The following is an 11,365-nucleotide window of genomic DNA, read 5'->3' on the forward strand; positions in this document are numbered from 1 at the left end:
CTGGCGGGGTATGTGTGCGCGTGTGTTGGACGGCCGGCGTGGCGAGGGTTGAACGTTTTATGCTATGTGGTGGCCGTGAGGACCTTCAGTTACGAGTTTAACTGTTCAGTTTAATCGTTCTTTGTACTAATAAATGTTTTCTGTGTTGGGAGGCAGCGCGGCAGCTCGTCATTTGGTCAGTGAGGACCCCCACATGTGGCGCCCAACGTGCAAGTGGCCACGTCTGACCAGCAAGATGGATGCGGCGTTGAAGCAACTCCTCGAGACAATGGAGCGGCTCGACATAGCCTCCGCAGTGTATTGCACGGCGCGGGGAGACGCCGAGTCCGCGGCCTATTGCGCGGCGAGGGGCGTTGTGGTCCCGACTAAGGACTACGGACGATGGCCGCCGGCCCCAGTTGGGCGGGAATGTACGCCAGCGGAAGACAATAATGTCGATGGGAAGGCTCCAGTTGGCCCGCTAGCAGCGGATGAGGCCCCGGCAAAGGTGGCAGGCGAGGATGGCAAGGACGACACGGAAGCCACTACTACAAACGGCGAAGACAGGAGTCCCGCGGCCTAGGAGGTCATGGTCGTGCATGCCGGGGACAACGACGACGTGGAAGCGGGCGAAGATGTCGATGACCAAGCCGCTGCAGTGAAAGTGAGTTCTGGAAGCACTGACACGCCGAAACCTGCCCCGGGTGTCGGCACCGAGACAAAGACCACCAGAAAGGCTGCGGTGGAGGGTAAGTGGGACGCCACCGACGGCGTTGATGCCGAGACCAAGGATGCCCTTGAGCCTGAACCAAGGCCTGCAGACAAAGTCGCGAAGACGACCGCAAAGGCAACCACGGACAAAGAGCCCGTGTGCAGCCTTCGGTAGACAGGGCTGGCCAGCGCCACAAGAGAGACCCACCTCACAGCGCTGCCCGGTAAGCACGAGTCCATTGGTCCTCTGCGAAAATCTGTGGAGAAGACAGGAGCTGCCGTGGCAGCAACCACGAAGACCGCGACTGCTGCGAGGAGACACAAGGAGCCCAGGGCTCGCAAAGTGGTTAAGACGGCGCCGATTGCAACGAGGGCGACATCGCTGTCAGGGATGACGTCGGCGGCTCGCCAGGCGACCATGGTCAAGACCAGCAACGATGCCGCGGAAGACGGCAATGATAACCACCGGAACGAACATTTTTTCAGGGGGGGGAATGAGTGGGAATGGCGCGCATCGCCATCCGATTACTGCACGTGCTGCGCAGTAGGGGTGCGCGCGCCCCACAGGTACCCCATAAAAGCGCCAGCCAACACGAGGCGCGGGGAGATGGCGACAGACTGGCGGGGTGTGTGTGCGCGTGTGTTGGACGGCCGGCGTGGCGAGGGTTGAACGTTTTATGGTGTGTGGTGGCAGTGAGGACCCTGAGTTACGAGTTTAACTGTTCAGTTTAATCGTTATTTGTACTAATAAATGTTTTCTGAGTTGGGAGGCAGCGCGGAAACTCGTCATTTGGTCAGTGAGGACCACCACAAACTAAAGCGGCAGAGTATTTCTGATCGCGGACTAGTTGTGTCCTGCTTTGTAAGTCAACATGGGCACACCAAATGGAACAGCCACGCCTGAATCTAATTTGACCGTAGGAGAGGAGAAACATTTCGTTAAGCTGCTGGCGTCTTTTCGTTTTGCTTTAGAAACATCTGGCGTCTTTTTGTTTTGCTTTTAGAAAACATCTGGCGTCTTTCGTTGGTTTATTTCATCAATCAACGGCGTTTTGAACAAAATTTTGATTGTTTAATCACGCACAGGAGAAATCTCACCAGGCACTACCTTGGAGGTAAACAATGGCTGCTAATCGGAATGAGAGACAGAAGAAGTCGGCTTTTAGCTAACACTTGCACTTCTACTTCTACTAACGTTTCCTACAGGAACATGCCAATGGCTGCTAATGGGGAATGAGAGACAGAAGAATTCGGCTTTTAGTTAACGCGCACGCTGCGAATTTTTTATTGTTCAACAACGCACAGGAGAAATCTCCCACCGGCACCACCTTGGAGGTCAAGATCTGGTACTAGCGTTAAGACTTGTTACGCACTACGACGGGGACGAACGGGTGCCGCTTTAAGGAGCTTCGCCCCTAAAATTACAGCATATCCACGGGTGAATGATGAAGAGCTTGGGCGAAGCTCCTGAAGCAACCATGGTTACACCGCGAAATGTTCAGTGGTTTCGCCCAGCAGTAATGAAAGCGATACGCCGCTTTGATTATTTTTCCTGATCTTCTTTTTTATTTTTTAATGTTTTTATTTTTATTTTTTATTCTTTTTTATTTTTTATTTATTATCTGTTATTTTGATGGTTATTATTTTTTTTATTTTTACTTTCATTTCATTTTTATTTTATTTTTTCTATCTCTATGAGAGAGCGCCATCTAGTATATCGTCACCCAACTGCAGTTTGCATGCATCTCTATGGGACAGCGCCATCTCTTGAATGATAACGGGAGACACGACGGTGGGGACACGCCGGATGGAGCGACGACCAACCAAGTGATGCTATAACGAGCTCCGCTCCTTAAAAAACTTTCACCATCACCCACTAGAGGTAACCATGTGGGGATGCGAAGGAGCGCATGGGTCGACTTAAAGTTCCGTTCATCATGGGCACCTTGCCCGATGTTAAAGGAGTCCTGACACAAAAATTTTCGCCCCGCGTTTTTTTGCAGCAATGTGTGGCTGGGGGCCTGTTAGTTATAACACGGCACATCGTTTGCTGCAGCGCGCGACAGATAATTAATTACGAGCTCCTCATTACTGACACAGCCTCAGTTTTGGTTTGACGGAGCTCCAAAAGCGACAAGCCGCCTGGTGCAACTATCACCACCTAGCGAGTGAAGCGCTCGGTCACGTGAGCACACAGAACAGAGACGCATTTCCGCGCGGTCTGTCGTCGTCGGGCTCATCGTCGTCTGATGGCGACGATTTTCTTGCGGCGGGGATGGCAGGAGTTTTCGAAGTGGCGAATCACTTCAGGTTTGACCCGCTGGCGAGGAGCGATTCGTCGGGAAGCACGTGAAAACAGAAATGGCGGCTACGACGTCATCATAAGTTGTACCGGCTGCAACGGTTACATAGGGGAAGTAGGGGGCTCACCTCGGGTCACCTCCGAGGGTGTCAATGCACCAGGTGGGGCCTATAATGCTGGATCGCTCTCGCGAACTTCACAATTCATATAAAATACCTTCCAAGCTTTATTCGCTGTCGATATTTTGCAGATGGTACACGCACGTACACGGGAATCGATCCAGCAGGCTATCTCGGCCGCGAAATTTTGTGTCAGTACCCCTTTAACGCGTCCTCGCACGTGGAGCACACCATGAATTCACTGTAGTTGCTGTTGCTGTTACTCGTCCCAAACTCTTGTTGGAGCACGTCACGCGGGTTCATCGCGCGTCTGCAGAATCTCGTTCCCCGGCACCACCACGTGATTGCTGAGAGAGTGAAAGGGGGAGAGGCCATAGCGTCTTACCCAGCCGCTTACACAGGCCCGAAAGCGCTAGCGCGTGCCAGCGAGTCCTGACTAGGATACAACGCGTCTGTTCATCGCGCGTCTGCAGAATCTCGTTCGCCGACGCCATCCCATGATTGCTGTGAGAGTGTAAAGGGGAGAGGCCACAGCGTCTTACCCAGCCTCTTACACAGACCCGAACGCGCTAGCGCGTGCCAGCAAAAGTGGTTTTGTTTGCGTTACGCCAAGCTAGGACAGCATACGGCAACCCGGGCCCCTAAAGTGCTCTGCACGTATCATTATCAAGGCGGTCGAAGAACAAGACGAAGAAGACTTTTCCTTGGCACGAGTGCGCGCTCTGCACGCATCATCATCAAGGCGGTCGAAGAAGAACACGAAGAAGACTTCGCCTTCGCACGAGCGCGTGCTTAATATGTTAGAGATGGCTATGGTAGGTTTTAGAAAGCGGACGGTCGCCAATGGAACTACGGACAAAGCCCTGCGCAAAAGCTGCTTCGCATCTAAAAGGGAGCCGTTGGCAACACACAAGCAGCGCTTTCCAAGGAGGGCGCCAGCTTCACGCCAACAACATATACCTATCTAAGTCCTCTAACACCTCCTGTATTATTATCTCGAGCGTACTTTCGATCAGTTAGTACGCCTTCATGTTCATAAAGTACTTCAAATATCCGTCATTTCTTTTTACTTCAACTCATTCCACTTAATTTAATGCCTCCTTAAATTAATACACTTCCTCCCATCCGATTCTTGGAGTTGTATCCCCATGCATATCACCCAAAGGGCTCGCGCCACCAAAAAGAGGCTCATCATCATTGGCACCCGAGCGCAGCCTCCTTGCAGTGCACCAAGCCAGCAGACCAAGCGAACAAGGAAGCAAGCCTCTGAAGAGGAACCGGGCTCTCTCTTGGATGGTCACAATCATTCTTGGTTTTGCAACAAACCAGGCTCTGAAATCTGCTGGGCTGTTCGGCCAGGTCAAGGAAACCTTGCCCGGTAAGCGAGCGTCTGGGAGGATGGACGTACACAGTGCTTACGAGAGGCATACGTGACAGGATTCGCTACCAGGGCGCGAAATAGTACTTAGACTTGTAGAAATTGTTGTCGAGGGGTGAACACACTGATTGATCAGCATGACGAGAATCTCTGTCCTCTCCGCTTTCGGCATTCTTTTGTAGCGTTAGCTACACTGGCCGAGCTGGAGCAGTTTCGCATGGCAGTCCAAGAGCCGTGCTGCTCATGCGCGAGGATCAATGACGTCACACGGCGCACAGATGGCGCACCGGAGCTATGGTGGCTAGAGAGGGAGATATCAGCAACGGCGCGCCGGAGACGAAGCATTTTTTCATGACGATGCGACGGTGCGGGCGTCATCTCGGAGCCGACAGCAGCGCCGCCCCATCGGCGCGTCTGTTGGCTCCGAGATGCCATCTGCGCGCTGGCTTAGGTCTGCGGGGGTATTTAGTACGGACGCGAGGCGCTTTTTCCGTCCAGGAGTTCTTACGACGCACACTAACCATATAACAGAGTAATTTTCGATGTTAGGCAACCATATCAATGAAGCTGGCCCCACAAGAGCTTTGGTAATTGCTTCGAACTGCTGTAGCATTTTGTGGAGTGTAACGCTTGGGAAACAATGCACCTCGGCTTATGCAGTCGGTGGGCGTTTACGGGGGGCTGTTCCCTCCCGTTTTGTTGGCAACTTCATGGAAAGGTACGCAGGGACGTTGGGGAACAAAGTTGGAAGCCCATCGGGTGCACATGTTAGAGAAAAGCGACCACGGAGAATTTCCACTGTTTCACCGTTCATCACATGTGTGTAGCTGCGAACTATAAACCTCTCATCGAAGCGAGGTTCACAGACAACGCAGTTCTTGTCCTGCGGCTTATAAGGGGTATTCAGGCGGGGGATAAATGCTCGAGGGATAAAGGCGGAGCCTAGTGACGTCAGCTCGCGAGGAGAAGTCTCCACAAATGCCCCCCACTCACACGGACGAGGCGATCGGAGGGGGAGACCAGTGTTACTAGACTACTCTGGTGGCTTGCACCACCCGTTTCACGAGCTGCAGACTGTACACCCGCTGCCGCTCTCTGCAGGAGCAAGTGCAACAATGTGGCCAAACAAGAGCCCGAAATTTCGCTATATCCCCCACTGCCGGAGGATTGTTTGTCCTGTCGGGGAAAAGGTCCCTCTCCCCCGAGGAGGCGCGGGGGGGGGGGTCACGCCCACTCGCTAATCCGTGACGTCGCGGTCACGTGATCCGCAATCCCCCCGTTTCCCCCGAGCATTTCTCCCCCGTCTGAATACCCCTATAAGCTCGTGGAATGGAACGTTCCCAAGCCTGACAACGGTCATCATGGGCGGGAACTGCGAAGAGAGAGATCTTTCTTTCTTTTTTCTGGCTGAGACGTATCCCGTAGCGTATCCAAGGGCGAAACAATGCCTCTGCTGTCTCTGTTGTTTTGCCATCACGTAGCGTCCGCAAATGCAAAATTGCGGGACCCTTAGGGGTATTCAGACGGGGGAGAAATGCTCGGGGGATAAAGGCGGAGCCTAGTGACGTTAGCTCGCGAGGAGAAGTCTCCACAAATCCCCCCCCCACTCACACGGACGAGGCGAATGGAGGGGGAGGCCAGTGTTACTAGACTACTCTGGTGGCTTGCACCACCCGTTTGACGAGCTGCTGACGACGAGCTGCAGACGACCATGCGGCTGCAGACTGTACACCCGCTGCCGCTCTCTGCAGGAGCAAGTGGCACGTGCAACAATGTGGCCAAACAAGAGCCCGAAATTCCGCCATATCCCCCACCGCCGGGGGATCGTTTGTCCTTTCGGGGAAAACGTCCCCGTCTCCCCCGATGAGGCGAGGGAGGGGGGGGGGTCACGCCCACTCGCTAATCCGTGACGTCGCGGTCACGTGATCCGCAATCCCCCAGTCTCCCCCGAGCATTTCTCCTCCGTCTGAATACCCCTTTAAGCTTCGCCTTTAGGAGTTGAACGAGATAGCGAAATCTGGCCCCTAGTGCGCTCTTCAAACACTAAGTGCATACTTATTAATGTGTGTTGTTACACACACGCACGCAGACAACACGGGCGCTTCCCTGTGCTAGAACGGCGGAACCATGTAGGCTCTGCTGTACTAGCCGAGACATGTTTTTCACAATGTCTCACAGATTACGGCACACAATGTAATGTTTGCTGTTTGCTTGATATTGTTACGCTGAAGCGACAACGGAGGGGAAGGAAGAGGAGAACGAAGGGCGGCTGTCTTCGAAGCAACTCGGTGTCAGCGCGGCAACCCTTCGTCCCTTTCATCTATTCACTTGTAAATAAACACACCCCATCGTAACAGTTTTTGGTGGAAGGTGCTGGGTACGATAACGGCGCCCCCGACGAACGACGACGCACCGACCGCTGAGGCGCAATACGTGGAGCTTCGCCGAAGTCGACGAATTGCTGGCCTGCCACCCGCGATGGCCTCTGACGGCAACAACGACAACCTGCCACCTGCTTCCAGTATTCCATGGCAACCCTACATCGAGCCCCGAACCTTCGCCGGACAACCTGGGGAGGATGTCGACGCATGGCTCAGCTTCTACCAAAGGGCGAGTCGGTTTAATGGCTGGAATGCTACCGGCCAGCTGAACAATGTAGGCCTCTTCCTTAAGGGAACAGCATCTGTATGGTTTGAAAACCATGAAGAAAGCTTGACGACGTGGCAGACGTTCGTAGATGAAATTAGGAAGTGCTTCGGAGATCCCGCAGCTAAAAAGAAGCGCGCCGAGCAAACCCTCATGCAGCGAGCTCAAGTTCCCGGGGAAACCTGCACGACGTATATCGAGGAAGTGCTCAAGTTGTGCAAGGCACTAGACCCTCGGATGACAGAAGAGGACAAAGTTGGTCATCTTCTAAAGGGATCGCGGAGGACGTATACCAGTTCCTCATAGCAAAAGACAATCTGGAGTCTGTAAGTGACGTCATTATGCACTGCCGTACATTTGAAGCTCTGAAAGCTCGACGAATTACGCCAAAGTTCGGACGCCTGGCCAACGTAACTAATGTCGCCAGTGTCGATGTTCTTCCCGCCCCATCTGACCTTGCGTCGGTGATTCGGCAAGTAGTGCGCGAAGAGCTCGACCGACGTGAGGCAGCTTCTCTCCCGACTCCTAAGGCCCGAGAGCCCTTTCCTCCCTGCGGCTTTGGCGCGACGTCCATCAACGCCGCCTCCTTTGATGCCTACAACTTCGCGCCTCGTCCTAGAGTGCCAAGCCCTTCTACGAATGCGCGTCCGAGTTACCAGTCGTATGATGGTTACGCACGCAGACCACCTGCAGTTTCTCAGGAGTGGGACGGCCGGGCCATTCATCTTTCTACTGACAATATCAGTGCGTCCCGTGAGCGCCCTATATGCTTCAACTGCGGCGTCCGCGGCCACGTCGCCCGATATTGTCCTAATCGCCGTCGCACGTCAGCACCGTCCTATGAGCGACCGCGTACTTTCTATCGGCGCAGCAATCAGCCCGTTGACGGGACACACTGGCCCTCTGACTCTGACAGCAGGACAAGCCATCGGGTGAATTACCGCAGCGACTCGCCGGCTTCTGTGCGGAGCTTGACGCCGCCGTCTTCGCGCCACCGAAGGTCCCCATCTCCTCGACGACGTCTCACGTCACCGCCACCGGGAAACTAGGTGGCGCGACCGATGGAGGTGAGGTCGCCAGTCATCTTCAGCTACATGCCCCTATGCCTCCGCCAGTCACCATGTGTCATAACAAGATTCGTGTTTCTGTGGACAATGTTACTACGCTGGCTTTAGTGGACACGGGAGCGAGTGTCTCCGTTATCAGCATGGACTTCAAAACCCAATTAGGCCGTAAGGTGATGTTTCGGTGGGATAACGATAACACATTTCGTGCTGTGAGTGGAGAATTGCTCCGACCCCTTGGTGTGTGCACCGCGAACGTTCATTTCTCTGATAACGTGTATCAAGCCGAATTCGCAGTGCTCGCTAAATCCACGCATAATGTCATTCTTGGACTAGATTTCCTACAACAGTGCGGTGCCACTCTTGACTGCGGTACTGGCGAGCTCTTCCTCTCTCCTCTTGCCGACCAACCTGCTGCATGTTCGCGCACCCTCGCCGTCCTTGAAGATTCCGTCTTACCGGCACGTTCCTTGTCCAGCGTCCAAGTTACTGTTGGTCTTGTCGACACCGAAGCATTTGATGCTATTGTTGAGCCCGTGCCTTCGGTCATTGCGAAGAAAGGTGTGCTTGTACCTCGTTGTATTATCTCTGTGGACTGTGGAACAAGTGCGTTGTGGGTGTCAAATTTATCAAACCAGCCTGTTGTGCTACCCAGCGGTATGCGACTTGCCTCGTTTGAAGCGGATACCAGCCTCACCATAGACGCCTTAAGTCATGACGCCTCGCTCGAAGGCCGAGCGCATGAAACTGGCCCGGGTATCCCTGAAGACTCGTCACCGTTCCTGAATATGGTCAACAAGGCACTACCCTCCGAGAAGCGTCAAGCCCTGGTCAGCGTCCTTAGCAAGCATGCTTCATTGTTTGATTTCACCCAGGACGCTACCAAAGTTCGTGTTCCAAATACGCGGGCTCGCCACAGGATCGACACAGGGTCCGCGCATCCCATAAGGCAGAAACCATACCGCGTGTCCGCATCTGAACGCAAGGTGATCGCTGAACAGGTGGACGACATGCTGGCCAAGGGCGTCATCCAAGATTCTGCTAGCCCATGGGCTGCGCCGGTCATCCTCGTGAAAAAGAAAGACGGGTCCTGGAGGTTTTGCGTAGACTACCGGCGCCTCAATTCTGTGACGAAAAAGGATGTGTATCCACTTCCCCGTATAGACGACGTTATCGACTGTCTTCATTCCGCATCCTACTTCTCATCTGTGGACCTCCGATCGGGTTATTGGCAGATACCCATGCATTCCGTCGACAAAGAGAAAACCGCTTTCGTCACACCAGACGGCTTGTTTGAATTCAATGTCATGCCGTTTGGTTTGTGCAACGCTCCTGCAACGTTTGAAAGGTTTATGGACACGGTACTACGCGGCCTGAAATGGGAGATTTGTTTATGTTACCTTGACGACATCGTCATTTTTGGTCGCACTTTTGCCGAACACAATAATCGACTTGACGTTGTTTTAACGTGCCTTGAACAAGCTGCCCTTACCCTGAACTCGAAGAAATGTCACTTCGGCCAACGAGAAGCGCTTGTACTTGGACATCTCGTGGACAAGCACGGTGTGCGTCCAGACCCTCAGAAGGTTGCTGCAGTTAGCAGTTTTCAACAACCGCAATCACAACGCGAACTAAGAAGTTTCTTGGGTCTTTGCTCCTACTTTCGACGGTTTGTGCCCAAGTTCGCTGATACTGCCTACCCTTTGACTTCATTGCTGTGCAAGGACACGCCTTTCATCTGGACAGCGGATTGTGATTCTTCGTTTCGCCAACTTAAGTTCCTTCTCTCTTCTGGGCCCATACTGCGCCATTTTGACCCTTCTGCTACAACAGAAGTGCACACCGACGCAAGTGGAATAGGTCTCGGCGCTGTTCTCATCCAGCGCTTCGATGACGCCGAGCATGCCGTTGCCTACGCCAGTCGTTCATTGAGCAAGGCCGAGAAGAATTACACCGTGACTGAACAAGAGTGCCTCGCTGTGGTTTTCGCTGTCCATAAGTTCCGCCCATATCTCTACGGGCAGCACTTTTCGATCATTACTGACCACCATTCCCTATGTTGGTTGGTTGGTCTCCGTGACCCGTCTGGCCGCCTTGCGCGATGGGCGCTACGTTTGCAAGAATTTGACTTTGAAATCCGTTACAAGAGTGGCCGCCATCATGCTGACGCCGACTGTCTCTCGAGGCTCCCTCTACCAACAACTGCATGTGACGCTGACAATTTTGACGATTTTCTAGCTGCCATCGACGATACTGCTTTTCCTGATCTCGCCACCTTCCGGAAGGAACAGCGCAACGACCGCAGCTTGGATGCCCTCTTCGATTCAGCCGCTCAGCCGATAGGTAAAAACGACTTTGTTATTCAAGATGGCTTGCTATACAAAAAGAATTACACAGCTGATGGTGCCCGCCTTCTTTTAGTGGTCCCTAAAATTTTGAGAACGCGCGTACTTCATGCTATGCACGATGACGCATCTGCTGGGCACATGGGTTTCGCCAAAACGTACCACCGCATACTGTGTCGCTTCTACTGGCCTAGTATGCGACGCAATACAGAAAAGTATGTGGCCAGTTGTGATAAGTGTCAGCGATTCAAGCGACCAAATACGGCTCCGGTCGGTCTCCTTCACCCTGTGACACCACCCTCATCGCCTTTCGAAATGGTTGGAGTGGATCTTCTCGGCCCATTTCCACGTTCATCAAACAACAACCGTTGGGTTATAGTCTGCGTTGACCATTTGACACGTTATGCGGAAACCAAAGCGATGCCAACGGCCACGGCTATCGATGTATCGAGTTTCCTCCTGTCTTCGGTTATACTGCGCCATGGACCACCTCGTATTATTGTTAGCGATCGTGGTCGCCAGTTCGTGGCCGATGTAGTAGAAGAGCTCTTGCGTCTCTGTGCTTGTCAGTTTCGCCACGCAACCCCGTATCACCCGCAGACAAACGGTCTCGTCGAGCGCACCAACAGGACATTGACCAACATGCTTTCGATGTACGTCGATTCCAGGCACAAAAATTGGGATGACATCTTGCCCTTTATCACCTACGCCTACAACACTGCAAAGCATGAAGCCTCTGGTTACAGTCCATTCTATCTTCTTTATGTTAGACCACCCCGAAGCTTCCTTGACACCATTCTACCTTTAAACGCTCGTGCGGA

This window comes from Rhipicephalus sanguineus, chromosome 6 (genome assembly GCF_013339695.2).
Source record: "Rhipicephalus sanguineus isolate Rsan-2018 chromosome 6, BIME_Rsan_1.4, whole genome shotgun sequence".
NCBI classification, from domain to species: Eukaryota; Metazoa; Arthropoda; class Arachnida; order Ixodida; family Ixodidae; genus Rhipicephalus; species Rhipicephalus sanguineus.